The sequence below is a fragment of the Macrobrachium rosenbergii genome, chromosome 37, assembly GCF_040412425.1.
Source record: "Macrobrachium rosenbergii isolate ZJJX-2024 chromosome 37, ASM4041242v1, whole genome shotgun sequence".
In the NCBI taxonomy this organism is placed as follows: Eukaryota; Metazoa; Arthropoda; class Malacostraca; order Decapoda; family Palaemonidae; genus Macrobrachium; species Macrobrachium rosenbergii.
The window spans coordinates 44,082,085-44,104,248 of NC_089777.1; the positions used below are offsets into that span (position 1 = coordinate 44,082,085).

At 48.2% G+C, this 22,164-nt stretch overlaps 1 protein-coding gene across 7 annotated transcripts in view; it reads right to left on the bottom strand.

Moving 5' to 3' along the window:
* LOC136825536 (gastrula zinc finger protein XlCGF57.1-like) overlaps nucleotides 1–21,671 on the bottom strand; it is a 43,040-nt gene extending 21,369 nt beyond the window's left edge. Inside the window, exons 1-2 of one of the 7 annotated variants that reach the window (XM_067082115.1) lie at nucleotides 21,538–21,606; nucleotides 8,164–8,288 (exon numbers count right to left, since the gene is read on the bottom strand). The gene's annotated coding sequence lies outside the window, so the exon portion shown is untranslated. Of the gene's footprint in view, nucleotides 1–8,163; nucleotides 8,289–8,837; nucleotides 9,003–21,530 lie in introns of those variants that run through there. The other 6 variants (XM_067082112.1, XM_067082109.1, XM_067082110.1 and 3 more) reach the window with 6 other exon arrangements.
* Between the last annotated feature and the right edge of the window lie 493 nt (nucleotides 21,672–22,164).

Sequence of the window (22,164 nt, forward strand, 5' to 3'; positions counted from 1 at the left end):
TGCACTTTTTGTGATAAAACTATTAAAATACTCAGGTATAAGCATTTTTAGAGGGTTTTTCTTGTGTTTAAACTATCAAAATAGGCAGTTCTAACCTTTCTAGAGGGGTTTTAAGTATTCGCGGGTTTTAGGTATTCCAGCTGTACGCATCCTCAGCGAATCACGGGGTTTTCTGTACTCTACACATACACAGTATAGTAATTATTAATATCAAATAATTCTGGAGGTTCATGTAAAGTGACCTATGATAATTCAGTGCAAAGAGAAATTGAAAAACAAGAATTAGCTTAGCCTACACTACGGTACATGGTATACATATACAGTAGAGTAGCCTACATTATACTGTACTCTATATTTACATATCGTATAATACAAAGGTCAACATAACGAATATGCATCTTTTAAAATGTTATACCTTAATTCACTGTCTCCAATACTGTAATATTGTATATATTCTTATATTGCTTTTGTATTACTGTATAAATTGTGGTCATATCGATCAATGTTTTGGTTTGGAAATCGTTTATGCAGTGTTTAGTTCGCCGTATTTAATTATGGTGCAAGTCAAGGGCAGTCCCTGTCTTCCCACCAATATTAACACTATAATAATAAGTGGTTGCACTTCTTGAGAGATGCCAAAGGACTGTCTGTTTCCTCCATCAAGGCTATAAATCCATGCTGACTTAGGCGATATTGTTTATGCTTTTCAGCTGGATTTCTAAAGGTTCTGCTAAAGCCACTTTTATTGAACCTAATCATTGGCTTAAGACACCTTAGGAGCCCTCCTTTCTACCCATTAGATAGGGTTCTCTCAAGGCTCTTTCTTAGAAGACTCTTTCTGGTAGTCGTGGCTTCGGCCAAAAAAGTAAGTGGGTTGCATGCAATATGATATATGGGAGCAGAATTATTGCATCCTTTTGTGCTAAGAATGATGTCAAGACCAAAGCTCTTCCAAGAGTTTTCTCTATCCCCACTTAAGAGACTCTGACCCCTGAGGAAGAAGAGCTTCTTTGATGCCCTGTTAGCGCTATAGGGATTTACACATAACATCTTGACCATTAAGAAAGCAGTGTTGTAACATATTTTGCACCATCAAGTATCCTTAGGTTCCTAGGTCTTAGAATGCTATGGCTTGCTTTATTAACCCTTATTCCTTTGAAGCACTCCACGATTGTCTCCAATTGATTGCCCCTCTGAAGGTGAAACTGCACGATGTCAGATCAACAGCTACACAGACTGGTTTTCATCAGCACCTCTCTCTAGACTGTCAAGTCTTGGCAGCACATTGAAGGTGTAATTCTGTGTTTACTTGTAACTCCTTGAGGGCCATATATATCCAGGTATAGGTTTTCACTATGGACCCCATCCAGGGTAAGTGAGGAACGTTATGTATTGGCGTTTGTGCATGGTAATATCATACCCTACTTTTATTTTGATTGCAGTACAGTATTATGCTTAGTTGTATTTGCTTTGTTTCTCTTAGGTAAGGACAAGCAAAGTTCATTAGAGTACAATAATATCCCGAACTTACGCGAATTCACAGACACACGAACTTTAAATTGGAACCTAACTAATTGTCATGTTCCAAGGCAATGCCACAACATATTGTTTGTCAATTTCAGAATAAGTTATAGTACCCTCAGAGTTCTCCAATACTTTCCGTTCCTGTTCCGTTATTTCACTGCAGTCGATACCTAAATGATCTAAACTCCATAAAGTTTTCAGATCTTCCCTTGGATCCTTTAAATGAGTAGCCACTTCAGCCATAATTATGTTGTCGGTTTCCACTGCCAGTTTTAAAATGGAAACATGAGTCTCCTTGGTGGGAGGAGAACTACATGTTCTGGTTACCACGTAACCAGATACAGTTGGTAGCAATACTAAATTTTCAAATTTCCTATACCCTGGATGTAAAATCTTGTACACATTGTCAACCCGTATTAACAATTCTATAGGCAATCGCTTCTCTACGGGTAGATCAAAATCTTCATCAGCCAAGCTGATTTTTGTTCTACACAACGACCTTAAGTTATTCTAACTTCGAATTTCTTTGCATATTCTGGTAGTTTGTCTACCACTATACAAGCCACATATATTAATCTACCCCAGTGAGGTACAGCCACATTCACCATTTCATATTCCTTAACTGGTGTAGAAGTTAAGTAACCTCTCAATGACATATTTTCAACTCCCTTGCTTTTATAGTGGAGTCCCTCAAGAGTAGATTTCTTTATAAATGATCTCTTGGCACAGGTATCCAACAACCCTCTCTTTTGCACAATGCAACCTCTTTTACCCTTTAGGGCTATTGTGGCTGTAGGTAAGATCGACTTCCTAGTCGTTTTCTTTCCTTGTCTGGTATTTGTCAAAGAGTGTGTTCCAACTTTTACCCCACCTACCATAGATTTATTTAGTTGGTTTTGACTGCAAATAACACTATGATGTCTAACAGTGCAGCCGTTGTTACAACCTTGCCTGTCACAGCTGGAACTGAAGTGTTTATTGGATGTGCATATGAAACACAAACCCAGAGTTCTGAGTCATTCTATCTTTCCTCCTCTTGTTACATAGGACTTACAATGTGTCCATATATAATTGCCTCTGCAAAGTACACAACCTCTACCTTGGTTTACCTTGGCTTTGTTTGTATTTTCTTTAGGCCTTACCAAAGTGATTTCTGGTCTCAAAGATTGCCCTTGTTCTACTGCGAAAGCAGATACAGTACTGCTGTTAATGTATTAGCTTTTACTGGTTCAGTCTGTGGAAAAGCCATCAAATTGTGTATTTCTTCTTCAAGATATTTTTTAAAGGTGTCAAATTTAAGCCAATCTTCTCTACACCTTCGTTTTATTACTTCACTTACACTACAAGGTAGTTTGGTGTAGAGCAAGATGGAATACAATTCAATCATTTCCAGCTGTTCACTCTCCAATGATCTTATGTAGCATTAGAATTGCACTCTAAAACCTTGTAGCGATTCTGCATCTGCCTTGGGAGTCTCAGTTTGGAAGTTTTCTAACTAAACACAACATGCTTTCGTCTTTTCTGCCATAGGTCTCTTTTAACAAGTTCACTGCTTGTAAAATATTTACCACCTTCTAATTTAAAACCAGATATCAGTTCCACAGCCTCACCTTCCAATAGGCCCTTCAAATAAGAAAACTTCTGTATTTTCTCAAAATCAGTACATTGGTGTACTAATACTTACAAGTTTCCAAAGTGAATTCCATTCCGATACATCACCATCAAAATGTTTGAAGTCTAATTTAGGTAACAAGCAATATCAGTGTACTTGGTTCACCCCTTACAGCTAGGAGACTCATGAAGGATGAGTTTAGTCTATGGATTTCAGTGCCTACCTTTAGGCTATATTCAGTTAGATTCATAATTTGGTCAGGCTGTCCCCAATTTCATTATCCAATTCCTGTAATTTCTGCAAATATTCCTTCAAGGAGTCTCTCCATGAAGAAATACTATTGATATTGTAAAGTCATCTGTAAAGTCATTTGCCAAAGTCTCTGGTAAAGTGTTGTTTGTAAAGTCTCTGCTGAGCAAGTTTTTCTGTGGAGACGTCCCATTTTCTTTGCCTCTACAATTAGTCGTCTAACGTGTGCCAGGTCACGCAAATTCAATCATTTAAACTATGTATATAATTGTTTACCTGTTGTCAATTGTGTATTGTGTATCTCTTCTTTCACAGGCATCAAGATTGTATTCAATTTCAGTTCTGTCTATTTTCACATTGTAAAGTGTACTCGTTCGCTGTATTTATTGTTAATTATTATCGACCACAGGTCACTTATGCTCCCATTGTATTACGCGACACGACGTCAGTCTGCCGCTATATAAACCGCCTGGATCATGAATAAATCAGCAGTACTCTTTTACCTGCTTCTTTTTTTTGCACCTCTTAAAGTGGTGACCCTGGAGTGGTTCCCGGGGCCATTAGCAGACCCATACGGCGACTCAGTCTTGGCTCCAGGAATTTACGCCCTTAGTCGACTAATTACGGCGCTGTAACCAGCGTTTGGGCGTGCTGACTCTCGTCAGCAAAATCACCAGCGTCATTAGCGGACTCACACAGCGCGCTTCCAAGTGCGTTTTGACGCGAGTACCCCACTCCAGTTAAGAGGGCAAAGAGCGGGCATGGACACGGACATCCCCTCCCTCGTGCAGTTAACCGCCAACCTCGCAGATTCGGATGTCTACCTCCCTCCCATATCATCCGCGCCCGCCCCGCGCCGATGCTCTCATGCTCCTCCACACCCTTGCCCATGCCCCGCACTCTCCCCTGCCCAGCAGGATAACCAAGGGCCGCCCTGCCCATAAAACTACCGCCGTTCACACCAGGGAACCCATCAGCATGGCTGTACAGGGTCAAGAGCCAGTTCAGGCTGGCGGAACTCAACGATGAGGTGCTGCAGGCAGACACAGTACTCAACTCCCTGCCGGAGGAGATCTACAGGAAGCTCGTCCCGTGGGTGTTCACCGCACGCCCCCTCACCTACCACCTCCTGAAGAAGTACCTCCTCGAAACATGCTCCCTGTCAGTCGCCGAGCGAGCCGCCCGTGCCCTCAACCTCGCCGTCAGCCCGCGGCAGGATCAGAGCGTCATGGAGTCATGGGGCATGATTCAGGACCTCCTCACCCTCCCAGACACCGATGGCAGTGGAAAACAACACGAAATAAGCCTGTTGCAGGAGCTCCTCCTTCGTCAGCTCCTCCTGGAGGTCCACACGCAAATCCCTGAGCCCTACGCCATGCCCCTCGAGGTCCTGATCCGCACGGCGCAGCACCTGACGGACTCCGTGAAGGCAACGAAGCGGGTACCAGCGCCCGCACTGCCAGTCAGCACCATCCAGCAGGAGGAAGGCGCAGAGCAGGAGGTCAACATCGTCACCAGGAGGCGCCCAGCGCTCCACAACAGGTGGAATTCCCCGGGTCTTTGCCACTACCACAGGCGGGGGAGGCGGCAGCCAGCAGGACAGGCCGTCATGGCAGCAGAAGAACCCAGGGGCCCAGAACCAGTAGGCTTCTACATCCGCGACACCGTCTCCGGCAGGATGATGCTGGTCGACACGGGGCCGTTAGATCAATCTTCCCGGCATCCAGAGAGGACCTCAAGCAAGAACCGGACCCAGCTGCCTCCCTGACGGCCGCCAATGGGTCCCCCATCCTCTCCTACGGCACTAGGCGCCTATCGATCTCCATCCTTGGCCGGAGATATTCTTGGGACTTAAATGCGCCGCTTGGGCGTAAGGACCCCGCTCCTGGTGCGGATTTCCTTGCCCACCGGGCTGGGCAGTCGGCGTCGGTCGGAAGCACCTCCTCGACACCGACTCCTGCCAGTCCCTCCCATTGGCAACGGGACCCAAGGCACCCACCATCTGCTCCGCCGCCCCCCACCAGTATTCGCAGCTGTTAACAGAGTTCCCGGACATGTTCAGGCCCGAGCTCCGCCAAGTCCCCGGGGCCCCAGCCAAACATGGCATCTACCATCATATAAAAACATAGGGGCGCCCCTGCACACGCGAGGTTCCGGAGGCTTCCCCCGCGGCACCTTCAGGAGGCCAAGAACGCATTCGCCGAAATGGAGCGGATGGGAATCTGCAAGAAGGCCTCCAGCCCCTGAGCCTCCCCCCCTCCACATGGTGCAGAAACCGGACGGCTCCTGGAGACCCTGTGGTGACAACAGGCAGCTTAACTTCGCAACGGAACCTGACCATTACCACCTGTCGAATATGCAAGACCTCACGGCTTCCTTTCACAGGGCCAAAATATTCACTAAGTTGGATCTCTTGAAATCATATTTTCAGGTACCAGTCACGCCAGAGGGCATACCAAAGACCGCCATCATCACGCCTTTCGGGTCCTACGTGTTCGCCTTCTCCACCCTCGGCCTGAGGAACGCCGGGGCGACTTTCCAGCGGCTCATGGACAGCATCCTGGGGGACCTGAAGTTCTGTGTCTGCTACATAGATGATATCCCAGGCTGGGAACCCAACTGAGCACTGGCAAGCACTCGGGGAGCGCTTACGGTGCTGGCAGGAAGAGCCAAGACACCTGGGTGCCTCAGCCCTTTCTCTCGCACTGCTCCCAAACTGGGCCAAGGAAAATCTCTCCAGACCAGATCAGGATACTCGATATTCCATAGAATCTCGAGCACTCGGAGCGGCTCGCGAACAAGCACCTGAAGTAGCACCCGTCTTAGAGGTGGAACCTCTAGGACTGGGAACGGGATCGCAAACCGAGGTCTGCGTGCCCGTGGCTTCCGAAACACAAAACCCAGGGCTGTGCGAATCGGTTTCCTAACCCGAAGGTTGGGAAGAGCCAACGAGAGACCACTGCCTCCTCGGAAGGAGGCAGTCCTAGACGTCCAAGGGCATCAGGGAAGAAGCAGCCTTCCTCTCCTTGCCGGCGACGGAGGTCTGTCGATTCTTAGGACCCCCTTGGACCTCGGGAGAGGAAGGAAGATGCAGCGGAAGACGAAATCAAAGATAAGATGAAGAAGACGGCGGCTACTTCCACAGTGCGGCTTCCTTCACCTCCACTCCGACATCTTCTACAGGATGGTGGACACGAAACATCATAACCTCCAGGGCAGTCCGGCAGGAACACAACGGACACGGCCCAGGACACCACCACCAGGAGAAGCAGCAGGCATGATCAGGACAGCCGACGCAGGAGCTACGGCAGCGGTTCGGAAGGCAGGAGCTACTGCAATGGCCAGGAACATCACCTCAACAGGGAGACTTCCTTCATCTTCACGCCGACACCTTCTACAGGATGACGGACATCGTAAACCGTGGGACAGCTGGCAGGAACACAACGGAAGCAGCCCCGGGCACGACCGCCAGGAGAAGCGGCAGGCATGATCAGGACAGCCGATGCAGGAGCTACGGCACAGGTTCGGAGGGCAGGAGCTACTGCAACGGCCAGGAACGTCAATTCCACAAGGTGACTTCCTTCCCCTTCACACCAACATCTTCTACAGGATGGCAGACATCATAACCTCCAGGGCAGCTGGCAGGAACACAACAGAAGTGGCCCCGGGCACGACCACTACGAGAAGTAGCAGGCACGATCAGGACAGCCAATGCAGGAGCTACGTTAACGGTTCGGAAGGCAGGAGCTACTGCAATGGACAGAAATGTCACTTGAAAGTCACCAGCAGCGACAGGAACAACCAGGCCGGCTGCAGCAGGAGAACAGGAAGAGCAGCCCAGAGACTGTCGTCGAGTTGACAAGAGCATAACAAAGGGAACAGCAGGAGCAGATGGACCACAGATGCGCAGGAGGCATTGCAACAGCATACATGAAAACCAGCAATGACAGCGATCGATCCACGTCGGCGGGAACAGAGTCAGAACGATCCCGACATGGAAATATGTCATCTAACCAGGTATTGTGGTCGATCCCGAAGCAACACTGAATGAATGTCGGGACTGCTTCATGCGAGATATCCTTTGATATATCCAGCCAACTACTACTGTCTGCGATGCTCACTGTCAACCTGAAAGAAAAGCAAAGATGATTAGTAAGAGGAGACTCCTCTCGCTACAAGGGGAACTGCCCTACGCAGCGGGAGGAGGTGCTCTAGGAGGTCGCAATCGCTCCCGCCCTGGTCTTCGCCCCGGCGAGCGGCGAAGAGGGCGAAGGAGAGAGATCTACTAAAGGGAGTAGGAAGAACCTACGGGAGAGAAAAAGGACGGAGGGGAGGCCACCAGGGCGCGTGGTGGGCGGAACTTATCGACGACGCCCCGCAACCTCCCCACCGGGCCGTAATTCTCCAAGCGCAAGCGGCAGCAACATTCAGCATAAGTAGGAAGGAATTAGTGATGCCCTAGAGGGCGGAAGCCCAAGAAGGGAACAAACTCTTACGTCCCGATGAATGTAGGGGAGTGAAGATATTACGTCCCAAACTAGCTCTCCAAATGTACAGAGGCGCCTTCAGAATTTACGTAAAGGGCTGCTGGAAGAGAAGCATTACCACTCGGTTACGCTACTCCAATTACGCCCTTGGCTGTCAAACCCAAGACAAAGGCAGGGAACGACGGCTTATGCAAGGTTATCACAAATCGTGGGTTTGTATTAATAAATATCAAACACACGTATATATAAACAAAAATACAGAAAGATCCCACCGGGATAATAAGAGCTTACCGACAGTCAGGCAGAGAGAACGAAAAACACATCAGCAACGGGCAGGCGGGTATTCCCACCTACCTGGCGGTAGTTACTGCCTACCCACCTTGCTCAAGAGTTTAACGGCCGTTTCCAGCCTACGCCTGAAAGTAATTCCTAATGTAAAGGACTGACGGTTTGTATATCGTGTTGGAACAAGTTCAGTTTTTTACACAAGTGACTCAGCAAATATCGAGAGGGGGTCACTCGTCTACTTTTATACCAAAGTGTTTTAAGTAAAAATTTTGAGAGCGTCATGGCCAGTAAGTTAGCACCGTGCATGGCTAAACCTTAATCAGAAATATGCCATTATTTCATAATTTAAGAGAAAACAGTCACTTTGATGGGAACGTAAAGGTCTCAGCATGCTGTGTAGAGGGGGCACAAGTCTCACTGCTGCTTTTGGGGGCGCATTCAAATGCATTTTCTGGAAGTGTTCAGAGCACAGGAGATTACGCAAGGTGTCATGGCCCATCATTTACCCACATGGTAGTCCGTACGGAGTTACCCTGTAGTTTTACCACAATATTTTATGCCATTGTATAGAATAAGTAATCAGCTACAACATGAAACAAAACTGAGCGGTCTACCTTGAAAATTGACGGAGATATGTGTCTTTGAACAAAAAAAGGTATAAACATTTTAACACTTACCGCTTGAGTCACAGCCACTGCTCACAGACGTAGGGTAAACACTAAGAGCGTGAGACACGGCGACATTCGTCCGCTGTTTGGACATTCCAGAAAATGCATTCGAACCCACCCCCATCAGCATCAGTGAGACTTGTGCCCCCTCTACACAACAAGCCGAGACCTCTACGTTCCTATCAAAGTAACAGTTTTCTCCTAAATTACGAAATAATGGCATATTTCCGATCAAGCAGAGGTTTGTTAAGATTTAGCCATGTGCAAGGCTAACTTACCGGCCATAATGCTCTCGAAACTTTTACTTAAAACACTTTAAAAGTGGACTAGTTACGCCATCTCAATATTCGCAGAGTCACTTGTGTAAACAAACTGCCCCTTTCCTGTGTTAAATCTGCAAAATATTTTTACCCATAGATGCTGACACCATTTCCTTGACATCAGTGGTAAACACTGGCGTTTTTGGGGATTGGACGGGGAACTCTAGCGAATTTTCAGGATGCCAGAGCACTAGATAACATTTAAATAACTAAGTAGCTAAACACCAGAATAAGGTTATAAATTGAGTAAATGTATTAAGTGTTCATTATAATTCATTTGAAAATATTTGTTGTTGGAGCAAACCAGATTCCTGAGACAAATTTCAATGCTTTTGCTGTGAACATTACGATGTAGCTACTTTTGGCAATTTCCTATTTTTTTATTCATTAATATATATTACACACAGTGTAATATATATATCACATACACAGTGTAAGTTTTGTCAAATATAATGGTGTTTTAAGTAATTATTCTGGATTTAAAATCTTTATTTCAGTCCTGTATTTTGACGTCATGGCATCTTGACTTTCGTACCAGTTCTAGATAAATTGTCAAACTCAACTTTCTTGCATTTTTGGCAAAGTGGTAACACTCATATGTACGTACACACTTCATGTCTCTGAAGTATACATATGTCTCTGAAGTATACATAGTAATATGTACTTAAATAAATGAAAAGTCCCAACAACAAAATACTACATTTCTATCATAAACAGTTCACTAATGCGTCGTCCACTCTCGGATGTTTGTGGCAGCCAGATGTACAATAAGGTTGGAAAATTGTTCCCGCCACAGTTTCGCTACTTTGATGGAGTAAAGTACTGTAAACAAACATTCTCACATATTTTAAGTGGTATTTTGAGTGAATTAAGAACAAAATGTGCATAATTACAATCAAATATGCACTGTGGAGCTTCAGCTGAGATGTCATTAAGGATAAAACCATGGATTAAAGGTGAAAATGCATTTCGGTTCAACCACATGACAGACGGGAATTCCATGTCTCATATTTTCACTAGTATGGGCAACAAAATGTTGTTTTATCATGCTGATTACAACTAAAATCTTGAATAATATCTATAAACATTACATATATACACAATTAGTGTCAGTGCACCGTCAAATGAACGCTGGGAAGGAAGTGTCCAATTGCCATTCATTTTGTCACAATCTTTGGGAAGATGCCATATTGGATTCAAAATTGCCTTCAACACCTATTTTACAAAGACTTGACATGCTTATTTTAGTTCGTATGGCAGCTTCCTATAGCTCATTTTGTTAATGAAGCTTCAATCTTTTGAAAGGTTTTCTTAAAGGTTTAATTTTTTATGTTATTTCTCCAATTAATTATCGAGTGAAAAGTAAAAATTCTGCCACCCATGTGCCTCAACCTCGATCATTTACCCTAAATGTCATAAGAGTCATAAGCAGAGGGGTTAAATGGCCATTCCAGCTCTCATTCACAAACTTAATCCTATGTAAAAAACAACTGTGTGTATTTGTGTAGGAACAAGTTTAAGCTATAGTTACTTGAAGGCTATAAACTACTGAGCCCCTCTCTGGCTATAACTGAAGAATTTGATAGGCCTAGCGTATCCCTTCAAAAGTTCATGGTACTATGCTAGGGGTGCATAAACACTACAATAAAACAATTCAGTCAACAACCAAAAAGTGAAGCGGTAGATCTAAGTACCAGCTCCGCTGGCGGTGATTTCCTTCTAACTTGACTTTTTCTAAAGTTTTTTGGTTGCTAATTATGGATTTATCTTCCATTTTGATCACACGAATGTAATTAACCTATAATTAACTCCTGAAGTCCATGCAAAAAGGGGTTTCCATACACGATCTTCACAAGACAGAGCACGGATATGTCTACTTGGAATGGTTCATATCCCGTCGGACAAGTGCAGTAACTTGTTAACGTATGGGTACCCCCCGGGCCAGTACTAAACAAGGCGAAGGGACATTCCATCCCCATATGCCAGTACTAAACAGTGAAGGGACATTCAATCCCCCCAATGCCAGTACTGAAAACAGGAAGGGACATTCCATCCCCCCAATGGCAGTACTAAACACAGCAAAGGGACATTCCATCCCCCGATGCCAGTACTAAACACGGCGAAGGGACATTCCATCCCCCCTGTGCCAGTACTAAACACAGCCAAGGGACATTCCATCCCACAACGCCAGTACTAAACACAGTGAAGGGACATTCCATCCCCCCCGATGCCAGTACTAAACACAGCCAAGGGACATTCCATCCCACAATGCCAGTACTAAACACAGCGAAGGGACATTCCATCCCCCGATGCCAGTACAGTACTAAACACGGCGAAGGGACATTCCATCTGCCCGATGCCAGTACCAAACACGGCGAAGGGACATTCCATCCCCACAATGCCAGTGCTAAACATGGCGAAGAGATATTCCATCCCCTGAATGCCAGTACTGAAGACACCGAAGGAACATTCCATTCCCCCAATGCCAGTGCTAAACACAGCGAAGAACATTCCATCCCCAATGCCAGTACTAAACACAGCAAAGGGACATTCCATCCCCCCGATGCAGGTACTTAACACAGCGAAGGGACATTCCATCTCCCACATGCCAGTACTAAACACGGAGAAGGGACATTCCATCCGCCCAGTGCCAGTACTAAAAACAGCGAAGGGGCATTCCATCCCCCCAATGCCAGTACTAAACACGGCAAAGGGACATTCCATCCTCACAATGCCAGTACTAAACACAGCGAAGGGACATTCCATCCGCCCTATGCCAGTACTAAACACGGCGAAGGGACATTCCATCCCCCCGATGCCAGTACTAAACACGGCAAAAGAGACATTCCATCACCTAGATGCCAGTACTAAGCACAGTGAAGGGACATTCCATCCCCCCAATGCCAGTACTAAATATGGCAAAGGGACATTCCATCACCCAGATGCCAGTACTAAACACGGTGAAGGGACATTCCATCCCTCCGATGCCAGTACTAAACACAGCGAAGGAACATTCCATCCCGCCAATGCCAGTACTTAACACAGCGAAGGGACATTCCATCCCCCCGGTGCCAGTACTAAACACAGCCAAGGGACATTCCATCCCCCCAATGCCAGTACTAAACACAGCAAAGGGACATTCCATCCCCCCAATGCCAGTACTAAACACAGTTAAGGGACATTCCATCCCCACAATGCCAGTACTAAACACAGCAAAGGGACATTCCATCCCCCCAATGCCAGTACTAAACACAGCAAAGGGACATTCCATCCCCCCAATGCCAGTACTAAACACTGCGAAGGGACATTCCATTTCCACAATGCCAGTACTAAACACAGCCAAGGGAAATTCCATCCCCCCAAATGCCAGTACTAAACACAGCAAAGGGACATTCCATCCACCTGATGCCAGTATTAAACACGGCAAAGGGACATTCCATCCCCCCAATGCCAGTACTAAACACGGCAAAATGCATTTAACTCCCTCCTGTTGGCGAATGGCTCCCTCTCGTTTTTCCCCTCCAAAGGGCGTCTCCTCAACGTGAACATGTCCGCTCCATATCTGTGTTCTCCCCCACCCCAAAACCCTGAATTCCCCCAGTCCCCCTTTACTGCTGAGTAGAGTTAGGGGACAAATAACATTTTGCCGATAACAGACAAACTCATCACCAGTATCAGAAGCCCTAAAAGTGTAGAAAAATCACAATTCTTTAAAGTAAATTGTATTTTTCCTAACTATACAAACCCGAAGTCCTTTACATTAGGATTACTTTCAGGGGTAGGCTGGAAACAGCCGTTGAACTTCAAACAAGGTGGTTAGGCAGTTAACTACTGTCCGGGAGGCGGAAGTACTGCCTGCCCGGATGCAAACATTCCAATTTGTCTTTTGGCCCAGGTATCAGATTGAGGGGTGGCATGAGGTGGGCATAAAATGTAAAGGACCTCGGGTTTGTATAGTTAGGAAAAATACAATTTACTTTAAAAAATTGTGATTTGTTCCGACACAATATACAAACCCTCGGTCCTTTACATTAGGAGACTCACTGGTTGGAGGGAGGAATCTGATTGAGTCTCTATGAACTGACAGGAGTTCACCACCTTGTCTTCCCTTCCTGGTCGAGAGAGCGAGGAAGGGAAAAATTGCCTCTGACAAAATGATCGGGTTGTAAGAAACGTGGAATCAGTTGTCAGACTTCTGGGTCCCTTTGCATGAAAGAGGAAACGTCAATTCGTGCAAAGTAGGCTAGGAAGAACTTGGAGTCGGATGACATAAAGGCAATCACAAGCATTGGGTTTGTCTTATAGTCATGGTCTCCCTTCCCCCACCTTGCAAGAGGAAGGAGTGGGGTTGCTTCTATCAACCTGAATGGAAAATAGAACGGGAGCTCCCACTGGGTGCTTACCTGCATCGACTGCCAGATCCAGCATGTAACGGCACATCCGCTCCCTGCCCGTAGGAAGAGAGCCAGGATGGGGAGAAAGAAGAGAGGCCAGTCACTCCACATTCATTCTTCCAATCACAACCGTACATCTTAGGCGAGATGCAACCTGTCCTGTTAGAGGAGCCGGGTAAGCTACACAACTTGTTGAGCAGCCACCACAGGACCCAAGGAGAAAGTGTCCAAGGACTTCTGAGCAACATCCCGGAGGTAGAAGGAGGTGAAGGTAGTCTGTTGGGACCACACGCCCGCCTTCAGCACCTGCGAAACCAACATGTTTTTCCGGAATGACAGGGACGGACCAATGCTGCGGACTTCATGAGCTCTCGGACAAAGCGTACCGGTGTCCTCTTCTCCTGCAGCAGAATACGCTCTCCTTATCGTCTCATGAAGCCAGAAGGAGATAGTGTTCATGGACACTTCTTTCTTGGTTGAGCCAGTACTAACGAAAAGTCGTCGACACTCAAGCTGGAGACGTCGAGTCCTTTCCAGATAGCACCACAGCACTCTAACAGGACACAGTAGCATCTCGTCTGGTTCATTACCTACAAAGTACTCTAGGAGGGGATCGTGAAGGACTCGAACCGTGCGTGAGTCTTCGCTACGAAATCCGGGACGAAATCGAGCGTAACTGATCCCCATCCCCTCGAGTGTTTAACATCGAAGGAAAGTCTGTGAAGTTTGCCAACTCTCTTCGCCAATGCCAGGGTCAGCAGGAAGACGATCTTGAGGGTCAGATCCCTGTCTGACGACTCTCATAAAGGCTCGTACGTTGCACGAGTCAGGCTCCTTAGAACGAGAGTCACATCCCACCCAGGGGGCCTGAGATCCCTGGGTGGGCAAAACCTTTCGAAGCTTCTCATTAGTATAGAGATCTCGAAGGAGGACAAGATATCTACTCCTTTCAGCCGTAAGACTAGGACGAGTTCGGCGCGGTAGCCTTTCACAGCTGAAACGGAGAGAAGCTTCTCTCGGCGAAGGAAGACAAGGAAGTCCGCGACCTGCTGAATACTAGCTCAGACCGGAGAGATACCCCTTCGACGACACCAACCACAGAAGACAGACCACTTTCCCTGGTATACCGCTGGGAAGGATCTTCTGAGGTATCCTGCCATCTCTGTTGCTGCGCGACGCGAAAAACCTCTCGCTCGCAAGAGATGGTGGATAACCTCCAGCCATGAAGACACAGGGACTGCACTGCCTGGTGGTACTGCTCTACGTGGGGTTGACACAGCAGGTTGGGCCGGTGGGGGACCTCTCTCGGCACCTCGGAGAGGAGAGCTAGCAGGTCTGGATACCAAATGGCCTGAGGCCATTTGGGTGCCACCGGAATCATCCTGAGATTCGGAGTGATCATCACTCGGCTGATCAGACAGAACGGAGGAAAGGCGTACACGTTGAGGTTGTCCCACGGGTACTGGAACGCGTCCTCCGCAGCAGCCCATGGGTCCGCACGACCGAACAGAAAACCTGGAATTGTCTGTTGTGCCGGGTGGCAAACAGATCGATGGCTGGACGCCCCCACAGGTCGAATAGCCTTTCTGTCACTTCCAAGTTGAGGGACCATTCGGTCCCTATCACTTCATTCTGGCGGCTGAGCTTGTCTACCACGACATTCCTCCTGCCAGGAATGTACCTGCCTGACAGCTCTACCGAGTGAGCCATGGCCCACTCGTGCACCTGCATTGTCAACTGGTGGGGCAGGAGGGACACTAGGCCCCCCTGCTTGTTGACGTATGCCACTACCGTGGTATTGTCGCTCATCAGTACCACGGAGTGTCCCATCACTTGATCCAAGAACTCTTGGAGAGCCAGGAAGACTGCCTTGAGTTCCAGGATGTTGATGTGGAGGCGCTTGTCGTCTCGGTGCCACACTCCCAAAGTCAGCAACTCCTCCAGGCATGCACCCCATCCCTCGGTCGATGCATCTGAAGAACAGTAGCATGTCCGGAGGGGGAGTATGCAGGGATACTCCTATCAAGAGGTTCCTGTCGTCCATCCACCAGCGAAGGTCCTCCCTCACCTCCTCGGAAAGAGGAATGAGGAAGGACTGGGGTCTCAGGACTGGGACCAATACTCCTTTAGTAATAGAAAATCTCCGATACACCTGGATTCAGGAGATGTCTGCAGAAAGAAGGAATGAATTTCAAAACTTTTGGAAATAGTGAGATTACAGAATTGCACTAGAAAATTTATTCCAAATTATTCCACACCGTAGTTGTAGTCAAGGTTTCTTACTAGTTTTCTGTTCATCGATAATCAGAAAACAGATCCATCTTCGGTGGTCCTTTACAGAGACCGCAGGTGACCAGCTTCTGACAGGTGACCGATGACGACTTGCCATTGCCAGGCTGGCTGCTCCTGTCATGACAGGAACAGCTGTGCTGCCTGCCAGAACCTGCTGATAAGAGAGTCTGAAGGAAAGACTTTCGCTACCACCAAGGTACTTTATCCTCTGCTTGGGGGGTGAGATCTGACTTCTCGAGATTCACCACTATCCCAAGATCGCAGCAAAACTCCAGAAGCCGGTCCCTGTCCCATAGCAACTGCGAGCGGGAGCTCGCCAGGACCAGCCAGTCATTGAGATACCTCAGTGGACGTATCCCGTGTGAGTGGGCCCAAGCTGACACGAGCGAGAAGACTCTCATGAACACCTGGGAAGCAGTCGAGAGCCCGAAGCAAAGTGCCCTGATTGGAAGACCATCTCCCCGAAGACAAAGCGGAGGTACTTGCGAGAGGACGGATGAATGGGTATTTGGAAAAATGCATCCTTCAAGTCCACCGTAAGCATGAAGTCGTTCTCTCTGATTGCGCTGTTTCCATCGTGAACCGAGTCTGGCGAACAAAAGCGGTTCAAGGGAGAAAGGTCTATGACCAGTCTCCATCCCCCTGAGGCTTTCTCTACGAGAAAGACACGGGTAAAAACCTGGAGACTGGTCCGACACGACTTCTACAGCACCCTTGCTCAGGATGGCTTGCACTTCTCGCTGTAGTGCGGTGTCCTTCTGAGATCCTTGGACGTATGTGGGGAGATGGACCAGAGTGTAGGTGAGGGGAGGCCGAGGCTTGAAGGGCAGTAGATATCCCTCCCGAAGGACATCCACTATCCAGGTCTCGGCTCCGTGTCGCTGCCATGTTGCCCAATGGCTCGACAGGCATCCCCCCACCTTCAGCAGCTTTTGGGGGGGAACGCCGCCCCTAGCGTTTCCCCTTCTTCTTCTTTCCCTTGCCCCCTTTACCAGATTGGAAAGTGGGCTGAAAGGGGCGGGAAGGACCACCCTTTCTAGAGGAAGAAGAAGGCTGGGTGTTTCCACGGGTCCCCTTCGAAGACTGGTACTTCTTAGGGGCCGAGGAAGTGCCAGCCTGGTGGACAAGCTGGTCGCTGTCATCGGCCTGGCGTTTGTCTACCGCGGCGTCCACCAACTCCTTAGGGAAGAGAGAGGCTGAACACAGCAACAGTCCATTCCTTAGGGTCAATGCCGACTCGGGTCTTACAGACCTGGGGAAGCGAGAGAGAACAGCATCTCTCCGCTTCAGGACCAGGTTTGCCCACAGGTTTGCCGTCTGGTGGGCAAGTTAGGAGATGGCCCTACCCCCCCCACTGGCACAGTCTCCCAAAGGCAGAGTCCTCCCCTGGCACGATAGCGCCCGAGGAAGCAACTACCTTCGATACTGTGAAGGACCACGGATAGAGCCAGGAGACTGCCTGGAAGGCCGCCATGAAGGTGGCTTCCAGGGTTGCGGCTTCTTGCTGAGAGAGGGAGATGCTCTCTGCAATAAGCTGCTGCAATGTAAGACCCAGATCCAGACGTGCCAGGTCCGGGTCAACCTGTTTAGTTGGCAAAACCCTCTCCACTGTAGTGCAGAAGTGCTTCTGACGAGGTGGGGGGGGGCTGGCTTATCCAAGCGGCTTAATCTAAGCGAACTGTCTTGCCCAGACACATGACTATTCACCTGGTCGAGGACCCCTTTGGCAAGCGTGGACCACGGCAGCCCCACCGAAGCCTTGGGTTCCTTCTTGGGTCCCCAAAAGGATTCGAGGCGCGACAGACGATCCACAGTTGAGGCCGTGGTCCCTTCCCCGAGGTCATTGTGCTGACGAATCAGCACGATAACCTCTGCAAACGTCCTCTGTATCTCGGGGGTGTCCGCATCCTGGAGAAGAGGACCCTCAAATCCTTCCAGAGTGCAGTCCTCCCGATCTACTCTCCCTGCAGGAGGGAGAACCTCGGCAGAACCCTGTGATCCTTCCTGCACCACGCGGGCGTAAGACCTGGTCGAGCCGAGGACCGAGCCAGGTTCATACGCCCCCGAGGTAGAACTCTGGGGAGAAAACTCGCCAGAATTCTTCCTGTCTGACTCGTGCCCCTTGGAGGAGCCCAAGAGGTAGAGGTAACAGGCGAGGAGGATCGGGCGCTCCCACTGGCCTTGCTGGCAGAACCAACAGGGGCAGCAGGCCGGGAGAGGTCACCAACCCACGGTGGTGATGGCAGCCCGGGTCGAGGAGAGTGCTTTCGCCTAGGCGAAGCAGTCCCCCAAGGAAAGCGGAGCGTCTCGCACGAGCCAAGCGCGAGCCTCCCCCGAGCCAGGCTGGCCACGCGGACGTGGCCGGGGACTGGGAGGAGTCGAGCGCGCGGCTGGCTGGCGCGAGCCCGCGCTGTCCTCTAGACATGCCCCAGTCTTCTTCAAGGCCGTAGCCTCTTGGGAAGACTGAGCAGGGGACATCTTCTCTGCTCCTCCTGGCGCTCGGACCCGAGGGACCGAAGCACTTTCCCAGGAACCTGGCTTGGCACTCACAGAAGTACCGCAGGAAGAGTCGGGGCACCTGCATGCCCGGACTCTTTCTCTGGCCCTATGCCTGGGTCTATACGGCGAGAAGTTTCTCCCATATCAGCCTGGGGTACCCGGGTCTCCTCGGAAACCTGGGTACTTGGAGCAACTCGCGCACGAGTATCTGACGTGGACCTGCTGGCCTTAGAAGCAGGTTTCTTAGGCACAGCGGAGGGGGGGGGGGTGCGGACCGTGGTCTGCACGCCCTTGGCTCCCAATGCGACTGACCCAAGGGCCAGAGCAGCAGTTCCCTGATCCGTGGATCAGGAAGAGCCAGCAAGAGATCCCACTGCCTTCCCTGTGGAAGAAGGCAGTCCCTTAGAAGTCTCGGTGCGAGACTTCTTAGGGAGGGGGAGAGGCAGACTTCTTCTTCTTTGGCCGCGAAGCCTCGGAAGGAGAAGAAGAAAGAGGTAGCAGACGAAGACGATGATGATGACGAAGACGAAGACACCTTTCTTGATCTCTTCTTTGACTTCCTCTTCGCCATCTTCCTCAGGATCGTGGTTAAGTCCCCAAACCATGCAGGCGCAGCCGACGAAGCAGGAGCAACCGGGGGGGCCACAGCAGCAGGCGCAACCCGGGCAGCGTACGCGGTGCTCGGGCCAGCAGTTACCGGGGCGGGAACATCTGCACGGCAGCCAGGAACATATGGAGGCGGGGCTGGGAATGCAGGCACGGGTGGCACGCGAGCAGCCAGGTCGGGCCGAGCCAGGGTTGAAGGTATGGGGAGAGAGTCAGATGATGTGCCGGGCTGGGAGACAGGGAAGCGAGGAGCCAGAATCATTGTCATCATCGTGCCAGGGTCAGCAACAGGGGCAGGAACAGTTACATAAGGCATTGTAGACGTAACCATGTAGGAAGGCCCGGGTCGTAAGAACGGGGCCAGGAACCCAGGAGGCAGCGGTACTGAATGGTGAAAGGCAGGGGCAGCCGAAACCTGGGTGTCCAGATGAGAAGCCACAGACACGGGTAGCTTAGCAAATCCCGACATGGTAACTGAGGCGGTGGTGATTGTGGTTGCCACGTGTGTTGTCACTGGAGCGCTAGACAGATGCGATACCAGACCCTCCAGTGACAGAACGCCAGGTAGACCCAGGTGTAGCCAGGCCGAGGATAGGTCTGACGCCTGGCAATCCAACCTAAAACCTGAGGAAAAAGTCAGGTTAGGCTGGGAAGTCTCTGCTCGTTCCAGGGGAAAAACTCCCCCCCAGAACGAGAAGAGACCCCTGAGAGGATGTCCCGGTCAACCGCCCCCCCCTCACCCGATGAAACGAATGAGGAAGGGGATGGGGAGTCCTCACCCGAGGGAGAGGGAGCAAGCTGGGGAAGTTCGCAGGGAGGGAGAAACGAACCCGACACATTAGCCACCACCGGAGTCGTCGGGGGTGTGTTACCCTCAGGCGATTCCTTGGCTAGCTTCCAACGGTAGCGTCTTCTCCCTTCGAACCTCTTCCATTGCTTCGGAGACCAAGAACAACACTCACTACACTACAAGGAGCGTCGCGCGAACACACATGCCCCCTGCAAGATGGGCAGAGAGCGTGTGGGTCCATGTCGACGCTGGATCTAAAGGTGTTATATTTCTTGCCTCCTACCCCAGGACACACACGCTGGGGATAGGAGGGTTTACAAGGTTTATCAACATTCATGCTAGAAAACAAGGAATTTTCCCACCAAAAAGGCTGAGAAAAGGCAGTCAGGCAGAGAGCGAAGAGACAACGTCCGCATTTCACAACGGCCGAAAGCAAATTGAAATGTTAACATCCGGGCAGGCGGTACTCTCGCTGGTAAAATTTTATAAGTTGCTAATATGAAATAACCAGGTGGCAGTGGGTACCGCGGCGGATACAACAAGAGCTTTGATAAACCATAAAATAGGGGCTTACTGGTTACAATTTGCCAGGTCGCCACCAAAACTATTAATTATGGAGGGGTGGGGTTGGTATTGTCATACCAGATTGTAAGGCATAATGTGATATAGAGCTCTTTTCAAAAATGTAGGTTACAATTACATATGAGGGGAAGCGTAACAAGGTGGCATTAGCGCCACGGTGGTGCTGAAGCGGCCGAACTGGTTTTTATTGTGAGCGAGCAGCTAAAGTACAGCACTATCCTGTACACACACTTTTGTACCCCTTATGTTACTGGCAAAAGGTTCGAAAATCCATGCAAAACAAAGAAAAATTTCGTGTGTTTTTAGCGAGTTCTCACTGCTACATCATAAGACTCGTCATAAAAAAAAGGAGGCAAGCTGGCAACCAGTGGAGGTCTGTAATGTAGTCTGTTTTTGGTACGGTAATTGTTTTTGTTTTATAATATTTTCATGGAAATTTTACTCAGATATGTTATAATAATAATTTTAGAGCATTATTAGGATAAATATTTTAGGTTGTTTTCACAAAAACATGCTTTAATTGCCGTATGAAAACATTTTCATTGTGTTCATTAACACTTTACAATCTTACATTACCTCACTTTTTGTGGTTGTGGCCGCTAAATGACAAAACATACTATAATGATTTTTGCATATGTAATAGGCGAATAAATTTGTTTTAAAATGAGGTATGATTCATAGAAATCGTTTGGCTGCATTTCGGTTTTTCTTTTATAGAGCGTTTTCATAGTTGGCAAACTTTAAATACCGTTTTTATCATTTTTTTAAAAACTGGGCTTTGGCATGGAGGGGGTTTTATTACACTGCGCCACTCATATCGTGTATTGGCAACTTATAAAATAATACCCTCTCACCTCCCGGACAGTAGTTAACTGCCTAACCACCTTGTTTGAAGTCCAACGGACGTTTCCAGCCTACGCCTGAAAGTAATCCTAATGTAAAGGACCGAGGGTTTGTATATTGTGTCGGAACAAAAACAGTTTCCATGGCAAAAACAGGCGCGGAGCTAGTACTTAGAATTACCAGTGAAGCGCTGTGTAGAACTACCTGATATTTATAATCTTTTGTTGGTTTCTATTCTACGTTCATCACCATGGGGATGTACTAAACAAGAAGGGCGAGGTAGTAGCCTAGTCTTCAGTTTTAACTTAGTCAGAATCAAATACCCCATTCATTTCGCACTAGCTTTAAAAAATAGGGCAACAACGTAAATATTTACCAGTTACCTATTTATCTTACGGCGTAAGGTACAGTAATCTCAGACGGTTGAAATTCCATCGTAGGCAGTAAACGAAGTACTAGTAGTAGTAGTAGTAGTATGCGGCGAATTTTTCCTTTGAAACGGCTCCCTTGCTCGTTCTATTCCTCCTTAATGTTTGCTTGAGTCTTTGTAATACCATAAATCTTTTATAAATTCTTTCCTGATTTTCAGTTTCAATTTTCGACAGATCTGCAAATAGAAGGATATTAGCCATCAATTCCTCTTTATTTTCTTGATTTGACTGCTGCGCAAATCTATATCTATTTCTTATGTCACCATATGCTGAGCAATAGAATAAGAAATGTTCTAATTTTCAGTTATTTTTTCACAGCACAAACATTTTGTATCTTCCCCTTTTAACCTATTCCTATCGTTTAATTCTAGAGTGCCTAGGCTAGTACTACTGATCAGCATCTTTTTTTTTTTTAGTGTTATCATACCAGATCTATTCTCTTATGGTTTCTTTATATTTTCCATAGATTTTTAAGCTTGTTTTGTGATTCATTTCTTTCTGCCATGCTTTTTTGTCCCAGTTATTTATCATTTCTTTTAACTGCTTACCTGTAAGTGATTCAGTTATACTTATAGCCCA